General features: G+C 46.1%; 4 non-coding genes across 4 annotated transcripts; 2 read left to right on the top strand and 2 right to left on the bottom strand.

The window, feature by feature from the left end:
- Positions 1-3505: 3505 nt before the first annotated feature.
- TRNAA-AGC (transfer RNA alanine (anticodon AGC)) lies at positions 3506-3578 on the bottom strand. The gene has a single exon. It is a non-coding gene; the product is annotated as a tRNA-Ala (tRNA).
- Positions 3579-11270: 7692 nt separating this feature from the next.
- On the bottom strand, positions 11271-11376 carry LOC131275396 (U6 spliceosomal RNA). The gene has a single exon (XR_009182860.1). It is a non-coding gene; the product is annotated as a U6 spliceosomal RNA (small nuclear RNA).
- A 623-nt stretch (positions 11377-11999) lies between these two features.
- TRNAM-CAU (transfer RNA methionine (anticodon CAU)) lies at positions 12000-12072 on the top strand. Its single transcript has one exon. It is a non-coding gene; the product is annotated as a tRNA-Met (tRNA).
- A 5595-nt stretch (positions 12073-17667) lies between these two features.
- TRNAM-CAU (transfer RNA methionine (anticodon CAU)) lies at positions 17668-17740 on the top strand. The gene has a single exon. It is a non-coding gene; the product is annotated as a tRNA-Met (tRNA).
- Positions 17741-21847: the final 4107 nt, after the last annotated feature.

Raw genomic sequence — 21847 nt, 5'->3', positions numbered from 1 at the left:
CCTGTATTGAAGAGTTTCACTACGTTGTTGCCCTGTGGTCTTTCTCTTCTCTAGAAGGTAAGCTTCCTGAGCCCTGGTCTTTATTAATCTCGCATTTTATCTCCAGAGATGAGAGTTAGCCCAGGGGCTCTGTGAGAAAGGGAGATTCTGGGAGAAAGACTAGAGAAGGGACAGTGTGCATTCATCAATGATTAGTTGATAAGGAAAAGCTATATTTTATTATGTTCTTTTCTCAGTTCAAGCCCAGGTCAAAGAGGGAGAAAAGAGTGAATGAAAGGAATCTCAGGAGAGGGTCAGGTGTTGGTGGAGAGTAAAATGCCGAGAAATCATATCAAAATATAATAAAGAGGGTTACCTGTTTAGAATGCTCGGAGGGGAGGGTCTGATGCAGGACGGGCTCCTTGGGAATGTCTAAATGCTCATTCTGCCAGAGTGGGTGACACCATGGGGTAGAAACCCAAGTAGTGAGAGCGGGGGTGGACCCACATCCTGGGGAGGACTAATGCCATCAAATAGAGGGAACTGTATCCCTCGAGAGAAAGGGTGGCTCCCAGGGCATTGGGGCAGTTGAGCAAGTTAGGCCCTGAACACTATTCCATCTATCTCTGGAAGTGGCTCCTCAGGAAACGGAGGTTGGCTGTCACTGTGGGCACCAAGGTGGAAGGGAAAATGGACGTTAAATGTGTGGAACCTAGGTAAATGGGGGGTAAGAGAGAGGAGTTTCTTGAGAGTACACAAGGATGGATATAAAACATGTAATATTACAGCATAACATATAGGAGATGACAGACTGATAATGTAAACCATAATGTAAAACATAGGCTAACTAAGAATGTAAAAAACTGTGTATCCTAAAGTATGCACCATAATGTAAGCACAGATGTCACCTTGTTAGAAAGCTAGTGTCTCAGACTCTGTACATCACGTTAAGTAAATATGATGTGAATAGGGTGTAAGAGTATCGCTGTGGAAGGGAAAAGGTTTTGTGGTGGATGTATGGAAGTGCTGTATATTATATATATGCATTGCTGTGGTCTAGGGCTCCTGTGAAGAGAAGCTGAATAATTAGGGGGGAAAAAAAAAAAGGAAAAGATAGGATGTAGAATTTTTTCCAAGTAAACACGTGTTCTTTATCTAACCTTTAAACCCATCGCTATATGCCATTCCCTAGTAAGGGACCCTGACATTATATTGGGCTTCAAATTTCGGGTAGTTCTGGATCACAGAGTGTTTCAACAATGGCAATGGAGGGATACTGGTATGGGATGCCATTGACAGGTGATATATGGCTGACAGGGAGCTGTACAGAACATATGTCCAGGGTGCATGGTAATGTTTGGATATACTCATAGTGGTAACAATTAAAAACCACAGCAGGGGGGGTACTGGTTTCCTGGCCAGTGGTGCTCTGTCGTGGTCCCTAGGGAAGCAGCGACAGTCTCCCAGGTGCAGCGGCGGGGACCGGGAGGGAGTGAGGGTTCAACAGTGAGCTCCTGATGCTAATGACTATGCTTGTGAGCTGATAAGCCTAAAATAAGAACAAGGCCTAGAGCAACATTGTGCCTGGGAATTTCCTCCTGTCAGCCTTCATGTTACTCAAATGTGGCCAGTCTCGAAGCCAAACTCAGCATGTAAATGCAATGCCTTCCCCCCAGCGTGGGACATGACACCCGGGGATGAGCCTCCCTGGCACCGAGGGACCACTATCAACTACCAACTGATGATGCAACTGGAAAATGACCTTATCCAGAAGGTTCAATGCGGATCAGCAGAATATCCCTGTCTACATAAAATAACATGACTTTAAAATGCTGTTTGACCTAAAGTAAGGGGGAAATGGAAAGGAGAAATGAGTTTATATGGCTACGAGTTTCTAAAAAAGAGTCTGGAGGCTGTCAGAAGGATTGCCCTTATGCACAACTGAGCAGAGTCAGAGAGACAGATAAAGCAGATATAACCCCCAGATATTGGTTCCTTTGACGGCTAAAGAGACCCATGGGAGTTATGGTCATGGCCGATGGGGTTAACTACCAGGTCAGATGGCCCCTCTTTGGAAATGGTGTTTATGTGTGATGAATCTGGACTCAGATGGGATTTCCCTCCATAAGACTTTCATGCTAATGTGCTGGAGGTGCAGTTAATGTTGGGGTTTAAGATATATTTAGGGGATTTGAATCTCTGGACTGACAATGTGATAGCCAGGTCCTGAGCCTCAACAGACTCCAGCATCTACAATCTGTTTTATTGGACTTACCACACTCAGCTAAGATGGAGTTGAAGAAGGACAACCACCACACCATGGAACCTAGAGTGATTACAACTGAAAGTGGGAGGATTGCATCCAGCATCCATGTGGAATCTGAGCCTCCTCTTGACATAGAGGTGCAATGGACACAACCAATCCAATGTCCACATAGAAGAGGTGGCATTGGATTGTGAAAAGTGGACATGGTGGCTGATGGGTATGGGGAAAGGCAGGAAGAGATGAGAGGTGGAGGCGTCTTTGGGACATGGAGCTGCCCTGGATGGTGCTTCAGAGGCAATCACCGGTCATTGTATATCCTCACAGGGCCCACTGGATGGAATGGGGGAGAGTATGGGCCATGATGTGGACCATTGACTATGAGGTGCAGAGGTGCCCAAAGATGTACTTACCAAATCCAATGGATGTGTCATGATGATGGGAGGGAGTTTTGCTGGGGGGGGGGGGGGGGAGAGGTGGGGTGGGGGGGTGGGGATGAATGGGACCTCACATATATATTTTTAATGTAATATTATTACAAAGTCAATAAAATAAAATAAAATAAAATAAAATAAAAGAAAGGAATCTAATATCCATCTATAATTACAGGCAGGTAGGATAATTCATCTGTTCCAACACAAACCTATTTCCCTCAGGTCACATGATAGATTGATGAATGTACTTTTTCCTTACGGTAAAATGAAGACTGAAGATATAGATTGCAATTAAAATAATGTCATAGTGTAGCATCTCTCTCACTTAGCATGTTTCCATTGAAATGAAGTAGAAATGAGAATTTGAATGCCACCTTCTAGACCAATCAGCTTTAACAGTGTAAGGACCGTGACACTTCGGTCTTGGCCACTGTTGCTGGTTTCTGTCTGCTCCAGCTCCTCCCACGTGAAGTTGTCCTAAGGACTGCGGTGGTGACCCTGTCACTCCTTGGGCCCCTCTCCCCTGAACCATCTCAGTCCGACACCTGAACTCTACAAATTAGGCTCCGGACACCCACTCGGTTCCCCAGGCTGACTCCGTCATTGATTCCAGCTTCTCCCGACCCCGAGCGGGAGGGAGAGACCAAAAGGCTCCGCCTAATTCAATACGCAAGAGTCCACTCCTGAAGAATAGAAAGCACCTGCTAATTCAATACGCAAGAGTCCACTCCTGAAGAATAGAGAGCACCTGCATTGTCCTTTGTATTTGCAGCTGGTTGATACAATAGTTGTACTCCCAGTCTCGTAAAAACTTCAGGACCCCAGTGCCTGGAGAATGCGGGCGTTGATCCCGCGACCTCGCGCATGCTAAGCGAGCGCTCTACCACCTGAGCTAATTCCCCCTGACGAGATGGCCCGTTTACGCACATCTCACCTGCAACTGGGATCCAATTCGACTAATTTTAAAGCCACCAAGGTACCACTAGGATAGCAATCGTTGCCCAGGATCTCAGAGATTGCCTGGGACAAGTGCGCGGGGACAATCAATCCCTGTGCGGGGAAGAGGAGGAAATGGATAAGGAAAACCTGGAGAAGATCTGCTGGGAAGTGTCTTATCTCCATCACAACGGATTGTTCCCGTTTTCATGGAAGAGAAGACAGCACGTCTCATCTGGGGTAGCCACACGAAGAAATCTCGGACAGATTTGCACAGGTAGCCCGGAATGTTCTGCTGGTCTTCAGTTTAAAATGAGTCAAGATTATCAGCTGCCCGTGGCCCTCAGCCCTCGAGGAGGCGGTTTTGGGGCCAGCTTCCCAGGCTCTGGGTTCTCTCCGCCACCCCCCGCGTGTCCAGTCAGGTATCAGCGGAATAACCACGGATGTGGGGGAAATCGTTCATTTATATATAATTTAAGATAAGCACTATTAGTTTAAAATTCCAATTAGATATGCCGTCTTTAGGTATGAAAGGGAATGTAGGTTTTAAAATTATATTGAAACATATCATTCATACATGAACATCCATAAACAATAAATGCATAGTAAAAGATGTGAACTTACAAAACACACATGCATAACCTCATACAGGGGTTGAGGTTATGATATATGATATATATGATATATGGGGCATCATATATCAACCCACCACCTACACCTTGCATTGTCATGAGGCATTTGTTACAAATTATGAAAGAAGATCATCAAAAATCTTACTACTCATTACTGTCCATATCTTACATTTGGTGTATTTTCCCTCAACCTACCCTACTATTATTTATTAAAATTTTTTTTATTACAGAAGTTTTGAACTTACAAAACAATCATGTATTTCTGTAGAATTCCCCTATTACACCACTTCCACACACCACACCATGGTGGAATATTTGTTACAGATTATGAGATAATATCACCAGACTATTACCACCAACCGTGGTCATAATGTACACCGGGCACACTTTTTTCCATACTCCATCATTATCAAGATGGTACATCTTTGGCTTAGATGCATGGGTATTATATTATTACTGTTTAAGCACAGTCCATAGGTCACAATAAACGTATTTTTCCCATGCTTCTCCACATTCCCACCATCCTGCAATAGTGCCATAATCTCCTGTAGCATCCGTCCCGCCAACCACACCCCTCATCCACCTCTGGGCTGACTGTGTTATTCAGTCCCTAGACTATTCTGTATTCTGTCAATTGACATTGACATCCCTAGACTACCCTTTCCAGCCACAGGGAATATGGATTTTTGGTGATTTTTCAAAATGTTGTCAAACAAAGTACTTGTTAGAAAGAAGTTAACGATCACGTTTAATGCTGATGCTCCGCGCAGCGCCTGGGCAGCTTGGCTTCGCCCCTGCTCCCCCCTCCCCTCCAGCAACAGCGCTGGCCCCGCGCCCACCCTCTCCCTGCCCCCTCCTCCACGCAGAGCCTTCAGCTCCCCGAGGCCAGCAGCGTGGCTTCCCCTGCCGCCTGGGGGGCGCACGCCCCCTCCTCGGCTGCCGCAGGTCCTGGGAGGATCCCGTGTCTGACCCGTGCACGCGGGCGTCGCATTTCCACCGTGCGCTCCAGCGTCCGCAGATTCACCCACTCACCCCAGACTCCCCGGGGACAAGGCGTGAGCTCTGCAGAAGGCTCAGAGGAGAGAGTTGTTGGCTGAGCTGGAGGACTGGGGGCGGGACGTCCTCTGACCAGGGGTGGGAGCTGGGCGGGCGAGCAGGCGTGATTGCTGGAGCCAGGGCCGGCGTGGGGGGACAGGGGCTTCTTGGCCCTGCAGGCACCTGGCAGAGCTGGGCTCCTTCTGGCTGCAGCTCAGGGGCTGCAGGACAGGGCACGCCGTTTCCTCCTGCCCCCTTCTTTAAAGCCCCAGCCCCAGCAGGCGCTGTTTGAATTTCCTTACCAAGGGCTCGAGCAGTCGTTCCTGGGCAAGGAAAACTTGGTTTGAGCTTTCTGTCACCGCAGCCCCTTTACTCCAGAACCTGTGAGCACTCGGTGGAGTCCTTGAGATTCCACCCACCTGCCCTCAGGCCAGGAGTCCCCTTTCCCTTTGCAAGTTACCTCCCTAAACTTACACCTTGTCTCCACTCTCAGTCCTGGGCAGGTAAATTTAGAAATGCCACCAGGATTGAAAACATGCTAATGTTGAAAATTTCTGTTCTCAAAATTGCAAGAGTCCTGAGCAGGTTGAGCTCCTGGCCCTGGGCATCCCTCCACCTTGTCTCTGCAGATGAAGACTGCCGTGCAGGGTCTGTGGAGGGCCCCTGAGATTGAGCATAAAGAAGACGATGATTCAGATTTGGCACTTGTTTTGAAAAACAAAGAAGTGTGGATACTACTGAGAGAATTACATTGTTTTAAAAGTGTAAGTATTTTTGAAGAGGCAAAAAAATTCACACCTCTGTATATTTTAGAAAATTTCCAAAGCTTGATAGAGAAGAATCTCTTTCCTCGCTGTGTTCCAATACATTCAATTTCTGGACCACATGCAACCAAAATTAGCAAAGACATATGCATCTTTTTGAACATTAAGGAATAGAGGAAATGATCTATGTACCAAATTATATTTTTACGTAATTGGCTCCTTGCTATACATTCTAGGAAATTGTTTTTAACAATAGACCTGGGATCTCTTTGTTCTTCATCCTGTGCCTTCTTTCCCTTTTGAGGTCCACCAAAGATTCCATTGTATGATCTGCCACAATGTAACTGGTCTCTTACAGATGTGCCTTAGCAAGTTTGCAGTCCCTTAATGTAACAAACAGTAGGTGGTGAAACGGAAGGAAAGTTGGAAATGAGAGACATTCATGCACTTTTCTCTTCCTCAAACTTGGCAGTAGACATGATGATGAAAATATGGCAGTATCTTTTCTTCAATATTATTTTTAAAGGCTTTTTAGATTACATCCTACATTGAAAATGCAGAGGGATTCCCATGTGCTCCAACCACCCCCTCTCAGATTTTCCCCTATTATTAACGTCTTTTATCCATCTTTTATCTTTTAATCCATTATTGCAATAACATGCAGAACAAGTCCAGTGTTCCCAAAATATCCCATATTACTCCTATTCTTCCTTCTCCCGCTGCTCAGAAACAAAGTGCAGAAAGTATCCCGTTAATTGCTCTGTATTTCAGAGACTGCCTGGGCCAATGTGGGGAAATCCAGGAAATGGCCCCGAAAAAGACGTTACCTGGTTTCTTCACGATCCAGCCAATGCGTACATTGTACATTGCGGTGCTTTCTTAGCGCAGACCGCAGCACGTCAGACTCATATTCTCAAAGTCCCGAGTTCGAACCTTGGAGAGTGCTGTTTATTTTCTTAACACAGAAAAAATTTTCTTCGTACTTCTCAAAACTGCAGGACATAATCACAACTCCTTCTAGAGAAAAAAATCAGAGTACTCTGTGGTAGCTGTACTTGTAAGGGAGACAAATTTTCTTTTCTTCCACAGTATTAAGAAAGCGAAATGCTTCCCACGGTAACCCCTCCGGGGCGTTTGCAGAGAGCTTCTGGGGATAATTTGCCGAGAGCTTTGGGAGACAGCGTTGCTTCCCGTGTCCAACTTGACCCTGAAAAACCTGGCGGGGCTTTAAAGGTCTAGTCTCGAAATAACCACGTGCCTGGAATTCCCAGTAGCTGGAAGGCTCCCGAAATAGTACTTCGTTCACTTGGCAGGCAGGAGCCAGAGGGACCCAGGCCGGTGCCTCCAGCTTGGCTCCTGGCCTGCCCCTTGGTCCCTAACTGCGGCTTCCAGTTGACTACCTGGGAGCTTTACACCTGCAGGCAGGTGTGGAAACCATCACTCCATTTTTTGATCTTCGTTTTCAACTCTGTGGACGCCTAGCAGACAGGAAGCCCCGGGGGCCCTTGGAAGGGAGCGTTGGCTCTTCCCGGCTTTCCCCGTACGGCTGCCCTGGTGAGGAGGCTGGCAGCCCTCGACCCCCACCCCAGACTGCGCGAGGGCGACGCGGGAGTGCTGGGAAGGCAGGGAGCCCCGCGCAGGCCACAAGCTCGGGGAGAGGAGGGCTCGGGCCTGGGGGGGCTTCTCATCTCAGCAAAGGGCCTGGGGGCGGGCACCCCAACTCCCCTTGTAGGATCAAGAAAAGCTGCTTTCAAGGAGGCAGGGAGACACCCCCCACCCCCCCTCCCCCGCTACTTGCAGCTGGGACTTGAGCGGGGATTTCCCTTGGGAACAGGGAAGGGCGAGGACGGCCCCTAAGAGGGTGGATAGGAGACGATCTGTGGGTCTGAGTCCTCCCGGGATACCAGGGCTTGGACAGGGGACTGCAGACGCCGGACAGTCAATCCAAGGGGGCTTCGACACCAACTGAGTTTATAGAAGAGAATCCACGGCGGAGACGAGGAATTCGGGGGCGCTGGAAGCCCACCAGGAGCGAGGCTCTACACCCACCTCCTGGAACCCCACCCTCCCCTCCTGCCCCTCGATTTCTAGGGTAGAGCCAGCCCTGAGCCACAGCCTGGAAGCCTCCAAGGCACAGAAGGAAGCAAAGATGCCCCTCCCATGCGCTACGCACAAGGCTGCGCACACTGACTTCTGGTTTTCCAGGCGCCTGGAGATGGACAGGAATAGGCCCAAACCTCCCCGCAGCCAGAACTGAAAAGCCACCCACCTCCTCTGTTCCCAGAACTTGTGGGGACCAAGACAGCAGGGGAAGGATTTGGGGACAGCCTGAGCAGCGCGACAGTCCCTGAGTTGCTGCTCTCGCTCACAGCTTTGCACTTGTCCACCTTCTACCCTGAGCCCCACAGACCCCGAGATTTCTGAGGGTGACGCTGTGGGCCCGAGGAGGCCCTGGGGAAGCAGGGAGGGGGCCCTCAGCAAAGTGCAAACAGATGCACAATCTGAAGGAAAGCAGAAGAGGAAAGGATCAGCTGCTGGCTCTGCTGAGGACATCTCTGTGCTCCTGGTGGCTGGTACACCTGGTATTTCAAGGGCTAGATGCAGAGGCCTGCTCTCATCCCAGGTTTCCCTCCCAGAACTTTTCAAGGTGCCTATTTCTCTATACCCAGGAGAATAGGTAGATAAAATACAAATTGATATTTTGATACATTATCCTACCACACTTTGAAAATGTTATCCTTAGCATCCACTGATTCATTTTACTTGAAAGGAAAAGAGCCAAGAAATATTTTTGACAGATGAATTTTTCCCAATAGACTAACCAGATATTGCTATTTTCTAATTAATCAATTACTGCATTGATCTTTACTCTTTATTCCTCTTGCTTTCTTTTTTCTTACTACTCTGTTGAATACCCAGTTTGTTTTAACATTGTAATTTAAAACCTAAAATCTAAGTATAGTCTTTAGAATTCTATAAAGTTTGTCAGTAGATGTCATTTGCATTGTTTCCTAACCAGTCAGATTTTATACTTTAATGATTTTTCTATCATATGTACTAAGAAATAGTCTATTTGTATTTTTTGTTATGTTTTAAAGTGAAATCTGCTCATTTAATTTCATGTTTATATTTTAAACATAAGTATGTAGTTTTACATGTGCCTATGTAAAAGAAATAAAATTTATCACATTTCATCTTTCTCCATTATTAATTTTATTGTAAAAATTTGATTTACAGCATACGTGCAATGAGTTATTCATATCTGGAGGTCTTATTGTGTCTGGTGAATCAGTTCTAAGTACAGAGGTTATCAAACTGAGAATCTTAAAACTTTCTTGACATTCCTCAAAGAACTTAGTTCTCCATAAGGAAAATGGCAATAGAAAGTCCACTGTAAACTTCAGGAGAAACTAAAGGAGCTGGGCAGACCGAATGCTGGAGCTCTAAGTGTGTCGATGCTTCTGAGTGTCTACCAGAAGCAGCGCCTGGCTGAAATTCTGTCACATCGCAACTGTGATTCACCAAGTCGAAGTGCTCCGCAATTGGATTGCCTTATCAGACTTCAAGCTCAGGACATACAGCTATGACACATGGTCTTTCTCAAAGGAGAAGAACCTCAAGATGCTGTCCAGTTACACAGATAATGGAACAGTGGTTGCAGCTGCTGAAGACTTTATGCAAAACCTTGAAAGTCCTGTGGAGTCTCACAACTCAGTCACAGAAAGAACCTCCTGCTGCTGGGTGCTAAGGAGAATCTTGAGCCTCAGTCAGGTCATTTTTCAGTACTTTTCACTTTCCTTAAGGCAGACAGAAAAAGAGGAAGAGTTTTGCTCCATGATGAAATAATGAAATGGCTATTTTGAAACCGCGGGCCAGTAACAGCCTCAGGGAAAGTGTTTTGAGGCCCTTACTATTCTAATACTTAATATGCACAAATATTATTATGCTGTAGTCAATACAGTTTGATCTTTTCTTATGGACTATGGACTATACATGTTCTCTTTGAGGTTATGTAAACTTTATTGGCTGCTATTGTCAACAAAGGGAATATATTAAGAAAAAAATAGGAAAGTAGGTCACGGGGATTGAACATTTGAGCTACTAAATCTCCCCAGATGCACAAAACACCTTATTTAGAAGGCAGTTGGGATATTCATATCTTTTGTCTTTTGTGAGATGATCTCTGTTTTGGTTCCTAAAACAAAAAGACGTACTTTCTGTTTTTTCAGGAAAGCAAAGATGATCAAACATTCAATAAAGCCTGGTCAGTTTCCTAATCCAGTGAAGCGAGGTATCAAACAATTTTATGTTATATTTGTTCTGTCAAATACTGAATTACTGCATAACTTTAGATGCTGTTTTGACATTAACCCCTTTGGAGCTGGGAGTTGGGATTTCCCAATATTAAACGTGAACATTTCACAGAAGCTTTCAGTGTCAGATTGTTTGGACAGTCACACAAGGGTGGGTGTTGTAAGCGGACTTGTGGCAGAAGACGCGCTCTGAGGATTGTGGACTTGCAGTCCCTGGTGCACTATATTGTGTGGTAGTGTGTAGTTTTAAAACTTAAATAAATTGTGTATTTCAGTAGAGGAGGTCTTTTGTTTAAGTGTAGCTCTTTTAGAAAGTGATGAAAAGAATGAGGAGGCTATGTCTCTGGATTCGGGATGAAATCTCACAAATGCAGGAATTACCATTCAGAAATATTGGCGAAAGAGAGGAAAGGATCACGTGGAACAGATAAGAAAAGGGTATTCGAATAGAATTGTAATAGTCTCTTGAGGTGCAAAAAAAGTTTATGAGAGTTTTCAAATCACTTCTGTAGAGAGAGCGTCCATTGGTACCCCTTGCTCTGAAGGAGAGAAAGCAATTCAGAACAAGATTCATAGAGCAACGCTCAGGTTTATCACAGTCAATTAAATATGTGCCATCAGGTTAGTCATTTGAATGCTCCTCCTCATCAGAATTTCTGGCTACGCCTATGCCCTCTCTTCAACTCAGTTTCAAGAAAGCGAAAATTACTCTCTATCTGCTTGTACTCAAAGCGTGGATAGGGATACATCTCCACCTCCGTTAAGTTGGGGGAAAGATGGCTCCTCCAGGCCGAATTGTAAAGAGAAAAAAATTTTACTAACTTAAGAAAAACGTTGTTGTTAACTTTTTCTTTCTAAAAATTGAGTTAATTTCCATCTCCTTCTCTAAACAAAAGATTTCTTGTACATTTTTTTAAAATGTGCAACGCTTCTCGAATTTGCGTTTCATCCTCGCCCAGGGGCCATGCTAATCTTCTCTGTATGTTCCAGTTTTAGTACATGTGCTGCCGAAGCTATCACTTTCTTGTACTTTTGAGAAAGTGTTGTAACAGTTCAAGCATCTGACAACTGCAAGAAATATTTTTTTCTTTTTTTTAACTTAAGGTTAATAGATCACAAGGAATGTTACATTAAAAACCAAGAAACATAAGAGGTTCCCATATAACCCGCTCCCACCCCCACTACATAATTTGTGTAAATTATGTATTTTTTGAAGTTACGTACATCACGAAAAAAGTTACACTAAAGAATATAAGAGGTTCCTGTATACCCCGCACCGCCCCCGCACACGAACAATCTCCCTCATCATTGCGGCACACTCACTGCGCTCGGCGAACACATTTAGGGCATTAAAAGAGTTCGAAACTCAAGTACGACTGGAGAATGCGGGCATCGATCCCGCTGCCTCTCGCCTGCTAAGCGAGCGCTCTACCACTTGAGCTAATTCCCCCTCTTAGGGCATCGTTTTCCACACATCTCACCCGGTTGCATTTGGATCCGCTTGGCTTCCTTTAGTTTTCAAGAACTCCAAGGTTCAATTAAGATCCCGCTAATCGCCCAGGATCTCCAAGACTGCCTGGGCCAAGTGCGGGGAAATCCCGCAGATGGCTCCGGAAAAGATGTGCCATAAGCGGCACCGCGGCGCCCTCTTAGCGCAGCAGGCAGCGCGTCAGTCTCATAATCTGAAGGTCCTGAGTTCGAGCCTCAGAGAGGGCAGCTTCTTTTCCTTGGACTTCTCAACTCCAGAACGTCATCACCACTTCCTTTACGGAGAAAATGATCAGAGGCCTCTGGGGAAGCTGTACTTACTTGTAAGGGAAATAAAGCTCCTTCTCTACAGTATCAAGAAAGAAAAATAGTGTCAGGACAGAGCTTCCCGCAGTAACCCCTCCGGGGTGTTTGCGCAGAGCCTCTGGGGACACTTTGCTGAGAGCTTCTGGAGCCAGCGTTGCTTCCCTCGTCCCGCCTGTCCAGGTGTGGGAAGCATCCCTTCCTTTTTGTCTTTGTTTCCCCTCTATGGACGCCTAGCACAGGAAGCCCCGGGGGCCCTGGGAAGGGAGCGCTGGCTCTTCCTGGCTTTCCCCGCACGGCTGCCCTGGTGACGAGGCGGACAGCCCTCGACCCCCACCCCAGCCTGCGCGAGGGCGACGCGGGAGTGCTGGGAAGGCAGGGAGCCCCGCGCAGGCCACAGGCTCGGGGCAAGAGGGCTCGCGCCCGGCGGAGGGGGGGGGGGGCTCTCGTCTCGGTGTGGGGCCTGGGAGGGTGACCCCAAGTCCCCTTATGGAAGCCAAGAGCCAAGGAGAGCTGCTTTCAAGGGGGCAGGGAGACCCCCTGACTACTTGCAGCTGGGACTTGAGCGGGGATTTCCCTTGGGAACAGGGAAGGGCAAGGACGGCCCCTAAGAGGGTGGATAAGAGACGATCTGCGGGTCTGAGTCCTCCCGGGATACCAGGGCTTGGACAGGGGACTGCAGACGCCGGGCAGTCAACCCAAGGGGGTTCCGACACCAACTGAGTTTATAGAAAAGAATCCACGGCGGAGACGAGGAATTCGGGGGCGCTGGAAGCCCACCATGGGCGAGGCTCTTCGCCCACCTCCTGGAACCCCACCTTCCCCTCCTGCCCCTCGATTTCTAGGGTAGAGCCAGCCCTGAGCCACAGCCTGGAAGCCTCCAAGGTACAGAAGGAAGCAAAGAGGCCCCTCCCATGCCCCACGCACAAGGCTGCGCACATTGGTCTCTGGTTTTAGAGGCGCCTGGATATGGACAGGAATAGAAGAAAACCTCTGTGCAGCCAGAACTGAAAAGCCACCCACCTCCTCTGTTCCCAGAACCTGTGGGGACCAAGACAGCAGGGGAAGGATTTGGGGACAGCCTGAGCAGCGGGATAGTCCCTGCGTTGCTGCTCTCGCTCAAAGCTTTGCATTTGTGCACCTTCTACCCCGAGCCCCACAGACCCCGAGATTTCTGAGGGTGACGCTGTGGACCCGAGGAGGCCCTGGGGAAGGGGGAAAGGGGGCTCTCAACAAAGTGCAAACAGAGGCACAATCTGGAAGAAGAGAAACGACCACCTGCTGGCTCTGCTGGGGACACCTCTGTGCTCCTGGTGGCTGGTACATCAAGTATTTCCAGGCTCCCTTTCAGCTACACGCAGAGGCCCTGCTCTCACCCCCAGTTTCCCTCCCAGAACTCTGGCCCCAGCCTGGCCAAGGCTCCGACTTCTCTGCACCCAGGGGAATAGGTAGATAAAATACAAATTGATATTTTGATACATTATCCTACCATAATCTGAAAATGTTAACCGCAGCATCCACTGGTTCATTTTACTTGAAAGAGGAAAAGAGCTAAGAAATTTGGTCTTTGTCTATTATTTTTGACTGATGATAGAATTTTTTCCAGTGGGGCAAGCAGATATTGCTACTGTCTAATTAATCAATTATTGCATTGTTCTTTACCCTTTATTCCCCTTGCTTTCTTTTTCCTTACTACTTTTTTGAATACCCAGTTTATTTTAACACTGTAATTTAAAACCTAAAATCTAAGCATAATCTTAGGAATTCTATAAAGTTTGTCAGTGGATCTCATTTTCATTATTTCCTAACTAGTCAGATTTCATACTTTAATGATTTTTCTCACACAGGTGCTAAGAATTAATTTCTTTAATACACTTTTTGCTTTTAAGTTTTTAAGTGAAATCTGCTCATTTAATTTCATGTTTATATTTTATACATAAGTATGTAATTTTACATGTGCCTGTGTAAAAGAAATAAAATTTACCACACTTCATCTTTCTCCATTATTAAATTATTGTAACACTTTGATTTGCATCATACATACAATGAGTTATTTGTATCTGGAGGTCTTATTGTATCTGGTGAATCAGTTCTAATTCCAGAGGTTGTCACAGTTGAGAATCTTAAAACTTTCTTGACATTCCTCAAAGAACTTAGTTCTCCATAAGGAAAATGGCAATAGAAAGTCCACTGTAAACTTCAGGAGAAGCTAAAGGAGCTGGGCAGACCGAATGCTGGGCCTCTAAGTGTGTCGATGCTTCTGAGTGTCTACCAGAAGCAGCGCCTGGCTGAAATTCTGTCACATCGCAACTGTGATTCACCAAGTCGAAGTGCTCCGCAATTGGATTGCCTTATCAGACTTCAAGCTCAGGACATACAGCTATGACACATGGTCTTTCTCAAAGGAGAAGAACCTCAAGATGCTGTCCAGTTACACAGATAATGGAACAGTGGTTGCAGCTGCTGAAGACTTTATGCCAAACCTTGAAAGTCCTGTGGAGTCTCACAACTCAGTCACAGAAAGAACCTCCTGCTGCTGGGTGCTAAGGAGAATCCTGAGCCTCAGTCAGGTCATTTTTCAGTACTTTTCATTTTCCTTAAAGCAAAGAGAAAAAGAGGAAAAGTTTTGCTCCATGATGAAATAATGAAATGGCTATTTTGAAACCGCGGGCCAGTAACAGCGTCAGGGAAAGTGTTTTGAGGCCCTTACTATTCTAATACTTGACATACACAAATATTATTATGCTGTAGTCAATACAGTTTGATCTTTTCTTACAGACTATGGACTATACATGTTCTCTTTGAGGTTATGTAAACTTTATTGGCTGCTATTGTTAACAAAGGGAATATATTAAGAAAAAAAAAAAGGAAAATAGGCAATGGCAATTTGGCATTTTAGCAACGAAATCTCCCCAGATGCACAAAACAAAGTAGTTACAAGGCAGTTGGGATATTCATAGCTTTAGTCTTTTGTGAGATGACCTCCGTTTTGGCTCCTAAGTCATTTAGTCATTCGAATGCTCCCACTCATCAGACATTTCTAGAGACGCCTATGCCCTCTCATCAACTCAGTTTCAAGAAAGTGAAAATTACTTTTTATCTCCTTATACTCAAAGCTTGCACATGGATAAATCTCCACCTCCATTACATTGGGGAAAAGATGGCTCCTCCAGGCCGAATTGTAAAGAGAAAAAAATTTTTAGTAACTTTTAAAAACCTAGGTGGTTGTGAACGTCTCTGTTTCTAAACATGGAATTAATTTTCATTTCATTCTCTAAACAAAAGCTCTCCTGTACTTTTGAGAAAGGGCCATTACAGTTCAAGCATCTGACAATTGCAACAAATACGTATATTTAACAAAGAAGGAGTTTGATTTACAGGAGCAACTGGAGAATGCGGGCATCGATCCCGCTGCCTCTAGCATGCTAAGCTACGCTCTACCACTTGAGCTAATTCCCCCTCGTAAGGGGTCCTTTCCACACATTTCACCAGTTGCATTTGGATCCACTTCGCCTCCTTTCATTTGTTTTTGTGCCATTTTAACCATTTTAAGTGTACAGTTCAGTGGCATTACATTACAGGTAAAATGCACAGCCATCATCCATTACCAAAACATTTCACCACCCAAACAAACTCCATACCCATCAAGGAATAACTACCTTCCCCTCTGTCCCCCTGGTCCCTGGGCACCTCTAATCTACTTCCTGTCCTATGAATTTGTCCATTCCGGATATTTCATGTAAGTGGCGTTATACAGTATTTGTCCTTCCTTGTCTGGCTCACTTTGTTCCACGTGATGTGTTCAAGGTCATCCGTGGTGTAGTATGCTTCAGAACTTCACTCCTTTCCAGGGCTGATTATGTGTTTCTTGAGCCAACTTTTACCTTTGTACAGTGGTCACAGTTGGATGAATTTTTACTAGAAAGGAGACAAGACCAAAGAGAGAATCATTAGATATCTTCATGATGTTATCATCCAGAGGTCAAGAAATAGTTGTTTGCTTGAGAGTAACTATTTAGCGTACTTGTCAAGAATTCCATAATTGGAACTGCGTAATTCAAACTCTGTGAGAAGCACCTGTGGATCACATTCCAAGGAACCTAAAGAATTGGGATTTGACATTGACAAGCATTTATAATTGATAGTTTTGTTGAGTGCCAAACTCCACACAGCACATTTATCCAGTTCAGAGTATGCTGTCATTTTTCTCAGTGACTATATATTTATCTCCAAGATAAAGCTGAGGGGAACAAGATCAGGAAGCCAAGTTTGTGGGCTGGGACTTGAGCCTATGTCTTCTGCCTCCCTTTTCTGTTACTCACTTGTCACACAAGCTGCCAAACATCTTATCTGCACCCAGAAGTGTCTCCCGGGGCTCCAGCACCAGAATGCACCCGCTTAACGCTTGAGATTATTAGGAGATGCAACTCAGAGCTGGAATCATCGCAGGACCTCGAAAGAAAAGGTGAACAGGGTTCATTTTGATAGACCACAGCAGGTTTCTTGGATTCCATGAGCCATTGGTAAATACATAACAGTTTCTAGAAAATTATATTAGGTAGGAACCATCGCCTACATTACAATGTTTGTTTTTCTTTCAGGCAATTAGTTCACGCAAAATGAACAGACAGGCCTGGAAGGGGCCACATCCCGTGCTCCTGCGGGAGTTACTAGAAGCCAAACGTGGAGGGAGGACCATGCACGGCAGGTTTGGAGGAGGCACAATGGACCGTTTTCTCCCTAGGAGACCTGTGCTTGGACGCCGGCTGTGCTCCCGGGAAACTGAATTCAGAGCCCTCTCTTCTCTGTGTGTCTGCACGATAAATCCAGGGCAGCTGGCAGCTTTTCAAGGGAGAATAGAGCTAAGTTCCAAGGGCATCAGGGGACTGCACTGGCCACCCTTCTCCAAAGCCCGCGGAGGGCTGGGCCCGGGTGTGCCCACCTTGCTCCCACCTGATGCTGACGTTCCTTGATAAGCCTTACACGCGGTGCGTCCTAAAGGGCGCGCTTATCGCCAGGAAGGGACAGGCTCCCTTACACACCAGAAAACCAAAAGGCTGGCATTATCCCGAAGGCCCGGGCACCTTCACCTTCTCGGGCGGAAGGGGCGCACGTTCCTTTTTCCCCCTGAGCGCACGCGGGCAGAGGAGGCCCTCGCCCCTGGAGTTGTAGGATGGGGCATTCCTGCATCTCACACGCCAGCTCTGGCCCCAGGCCGCCGGGGCCCGCGAGCGCCGTCTCGCCGCGCGGCTGGTCGTCGAGGGTCCTCGTCTCCGCCCCCGAGCCCGCGGCGCCGCAGCCCCTGCCGGGCAGAGCGGGAGCCCCGGCGCGGCGCCCCCGGGGCCGGGAGTGGGCTCTGGCAGTGGCCCGGGGCGGGGCCCCGCCTCCTGTAATTTTAAGATCTCTAAAGATCAGTTCGGATCCGGATCATTGGCCAGGATCTCCAAGACTGCCTGGGCCAAGTGCGGGGAAATCCCGCAGAAGGCTCCGGAAAAGATGTGCCATAAGTGGCACCGCGGCGCCCTCTTAGCGCAGCAGGCAGCGCGTCAGTCTCATAATCTGAAGGTCCTGAGTTCGAGCCTCAGAGATGGCAGCTTCTTTTCCTTGGACTTCTCAACTCCACAACATCATCACCACTTCCTTTAAGAGAAAAAGATCAGAGGCCTCTGGGGAAGCTGTACTTACTTGGAAGGGGAATAAAGCTCCTTCTCCTCTACAGTATCAAGAAAGAGAAATAGTGTCAGGACAGAGCTTCCCGCAGTAACCCCTCCGGGGTGTTTGCGCAGAGCCTCTGGGGACACTTTGCTGAGAGCTGTTGGAGCCAGCGTTGCTTCCCGCGTCCCGCCTGTCCAGTGTGGGAAGCATCCCTTCCTTTTTGTCTTTGTTTTCCCCTCTATGGACGCCTCGCACAGGAAGCCCCGGGGGCCCTGGGAAGGGAGCGCTGGCTCTTCCTGGCTTTCCCCGCACGGCTCCCCTGGTGACGAGGCTGGCAGCCCTCGACCCCCACCCCAGCCTGCGCGAGGGCGACGCGGGAGTGCTGGGAAGGCAGGGAGCCCCGCGCAGGCCACAAGCTCAGGGCAAGAGGGCTCGGGCCTGGGGGGCTTCTCGTCTCAGCGAAGGGCGTGGGGGGAACCCCAACTCCACTTATAAGAGCCTAAAAAAGCTGCTTTCAAGGGGGCAGGGAGACCCCCCGGCTACTTGCAGCTGGGACTTGAGAGGGAATTTTCCTTGGAACCCAGGGAAGGGCGAGGACGGCCCCTAAGAGGGTGGATAGGAGACGATCAGTGGGTCTGAGTCCTCCCGGGATACCAGGGCTTGGACAGGGGGCTGCAGATGCCGGGCAGCCAGCCCAAGGGGGTCCGACACCAACTGAGTTTACAGAAGAGAATCCACCGCGGAGACGAGGAATTCGGGGGCGCTGGAAGCCCACCAGGAGCGAGGCTCTATGCCCACCTCCTGGAACCCCACCTTCCCCTCCTGCCCCTCGATTTCTAGGGTAGAGCCAGCCCTGAGCCACAGCCTGGAAGCCTCCAGGGTTCAGAAGGAAGCAAAGAGGCCCCTCCCATGCGCCACGCACAAGGCTGCGCACACTGACCTCTGGTTTTCCAGGCGCCTGGAGATGGACAGGAATAGAAGAAAACCTCTGCGCAGCCAGAACTGAAGAGCCACCCACCTCCTCTGTTCCCAGAACCTGTGGGGACCAAGACAGCAGGGGAAGGATTCGGGACAGTCCCCGCGTTGCTGCTCTCGCTCACAGCTTTGCACTTCTCCACCTTCTACCCCGAGCCCCACACACCCCGAGGTTTCTGAGGGTGACGCTGGGGACCCGCGGAGGCTCTGGGGAAAGGGAGGGTGTCCCTCAACAAAGTGCAAACATATGCACAATCTGGAAGAAAGGAGAAGAGACACGACCACCTGCTGGCTCTGCTGAGGACACCTCTGCGTTCCTCATGACTGGAAAACCTGATATTTCCAGGCTCCCTTTCAGCTACACGCAGAGGCCCTGCTCTCACCCCGAGTTTCCCTCCCAGAACTCTGGCCCCTGCTTGGGCAAGGCGCCCACTTCTCTGCACCCAGGGGAATAGGTAGATAAAATACAAATTGAAATCTTGATAATTTTCCTGCCATCTTAAAAAATGTCAACCCCAGCATCCACTGATTCATTTTACTTGAAAGAGAAAAAGAGTTAAGAAATTTGCCTTTGTCCATTATTTTTTTATAAATGATTGACTTTTTCCCCAATGGACCGCCAGATACTGCTATGGTTTAATTATCTATTATTGCATACTGAATACAGTAATAGATAATTACACAATATTTATTACTCATGCTTTCTTTTTTCTTACTACTTTGTTGAGTACACAGTTTATTTCATCATTTGTAATTTAAAAACATCAAAGGTGGAGTCTAAATTTTAAGTATATTCTAAGAATTCTATCAAATATTTCAGTGTCTATAATTTCCATCATTAATTAGTCAGATTTTACATTTCAATGATTTTTCTATGCACTAAGAATTAATCTTACATATATATGTGTTCGTTTTTAAAATTTTAAATGAAATCTGCAATTTTAATTTCGTGTTTATATTGTATGCATAAGTATGTAATAGTACATATGTATACATAGGTAATTTTATAAAAAGGAATAGAATTTATCACCCTTCATCTTTATCCCTTATTAATTTTACTTTCAGATTTTAATTTAGAAATAAGGATAAAAATTAATGCTGATTAATAAATCTAAATTTATTCTCATATTCTTGAAGCAATTAATATGTTATTGCGATTCAGCCATAATATCAAATAAGTCTTGATATTATTATGAAAATGCGGTCGTCTAACAGGCACCCTGAAAGTGCTTCTGGACCTGTGGGGGTCCGGACACTGCTTGGAGAACTGCTGATCTACAGGATTTGTGAGGTTTAAGGGAGAAAGGACAAAGAAGATATGGAAGTTTTGAATCCAGGAAGAGGTAGGTATCATTTATGTCTGTTGATTGCATTAAAGGAGCAAAAAAAATATGTATTTGCTTAATAATATTGTTGTGGAGAAGAATGGTGAAGAGAATATGAGCTGGAAGTGAAGAAAAGAGTACAATGTTTGGAATCAGAAAAGCCTCTTGGAATTGGTGAGGCTCAATTTCATCAGTTAAATGGAGATAATGATATATAGATTATGGCAAAAAATAAATTGGATTAAATGAAATGCCGTGTATAAAGTCTTTTGAGTTTTTGATACATAGAGGTGAAAAAATCATAATGCCATAAAATCAGTATAGGATATTTTGAGGGGCAAAATCTGAGGCGACATGGGTGGGAATGCAGATTTAAATTGACAAGTGTAGACTGCAGAAAAGTTTGGGGGCCATTCATTCATGTAATGAGCGAATGTAATATTCAGTGAGCGCTTCCTATTCCCACAGAGGAGCCGATGGAAGGGAAAATGTCGATGGCTATTTCTCAGGGCTGGAAGATCCAGATCATTAAAACAACAGCAACAGAAGTCAGGCACGCGCAATTGCCCGGTGACTGCAGGGGTCTTCCGGTGTGAGGGGCTTTGTGGACTTACTTGGAAATAGCTTCCAGTACCAGCGATGCTGGGTGGAGAAAACTGGAAAGTGGTCCAAAAAATGCAATAAATCTCCTTTAAGTTTTAGCCAGTGGTAGTTTAACAGCACTTTCTTAGCGCAGCAGTCAGTCTCATAATCTGACAGTCCTGAGTCTGAGCCTCAGAGAGGGCAGCTTCTTTTCTTGGTCAGAAACTCACCTTCCCTTGTACTTCACAGAACCTCAATCACAACTCCCTTTAGAGAGAGAAGAATAAGTACTCTCTGCTACCTGCCCTTACTTGCAAATGGGATGGACTCTGATACTATACTTCTCTCACAGGTGCATGAAATTTAATCTTTCACCTGTACATGTTTTGGATTTTAAGTTTTTAAATGATATTTTCTAATTTAATTATGTCTTTATACTTTATATATCAATATATGATATTACAAAAGTGTAATATGAAATTTTATAAAATGAATAGCATTTACTACCCTTCATCTTTCTCCATTTAATTTTATTTTTAAAATTGAATTTACTATATTGAGTAAAATGAATGTTAATTTTGAAATATAACATTACTGTGATATTTAATTAAGCAATTAACATATTTTAAATTCCAAACACTTTTTATTACCTCATTGATTTATAATGTGATTTTCAAATTCTCTTCATTTTTTTTCTTAATGATCTCTGTATTTTTTTAAATGTTGCATTCAAAAAATATATGAGGTTCCCATATACCCCTCACCCCACTCCTCCCACATCAACCACCTCTTTCATTGTTGTGGCACATTCATTGCATTTGCTGAATACAATTTGGAGCACTGCTGCACCACATGGATAATAGTCTACATTGTAGTAACACTCTCTCCCAGTCCCTTCAGTGGGCTATGGCAGGATATATAATGCCCAACATCTGTCCCTGCAATATAATTTAGGACAACTCCAAGTCCCAAAAATGCCCCCACATCACACCACTTCTTCCTTCTCCCTGACCTCAGCAAATACCTTGGCCACTTTCTCCACATCAATTCTACTATTTCTTCCATTACTAGTCACAATAGTTCTATAGTAGAATACCAGTAAGTCCACTCTAATCCGTATTTTATTCCTCCATCCTGTGGACCCTGGAATGGTGATGTCCACT

Source organism: Dasypus novemcinctus, chromosome 22, assembly GCF_030445035.2.
Source record: "Dasypus novemcinctus isolate mDasNov1 chromosome 22, mDasNov1.1.hap2, whole genome shotgun sequence".
NCBI classification, from domain to species: Eukaryota; Metazoa; Chordata; class Mammalia; order Cingulata; family Dasypodidae; genus Dasypus; species Dasypus novemcinctus.
The sequence above is the reverse complement of the archived record's forward strand: the minus strand, read 5'-3'. Positions and strand labels throughout refer to the sequence as shown.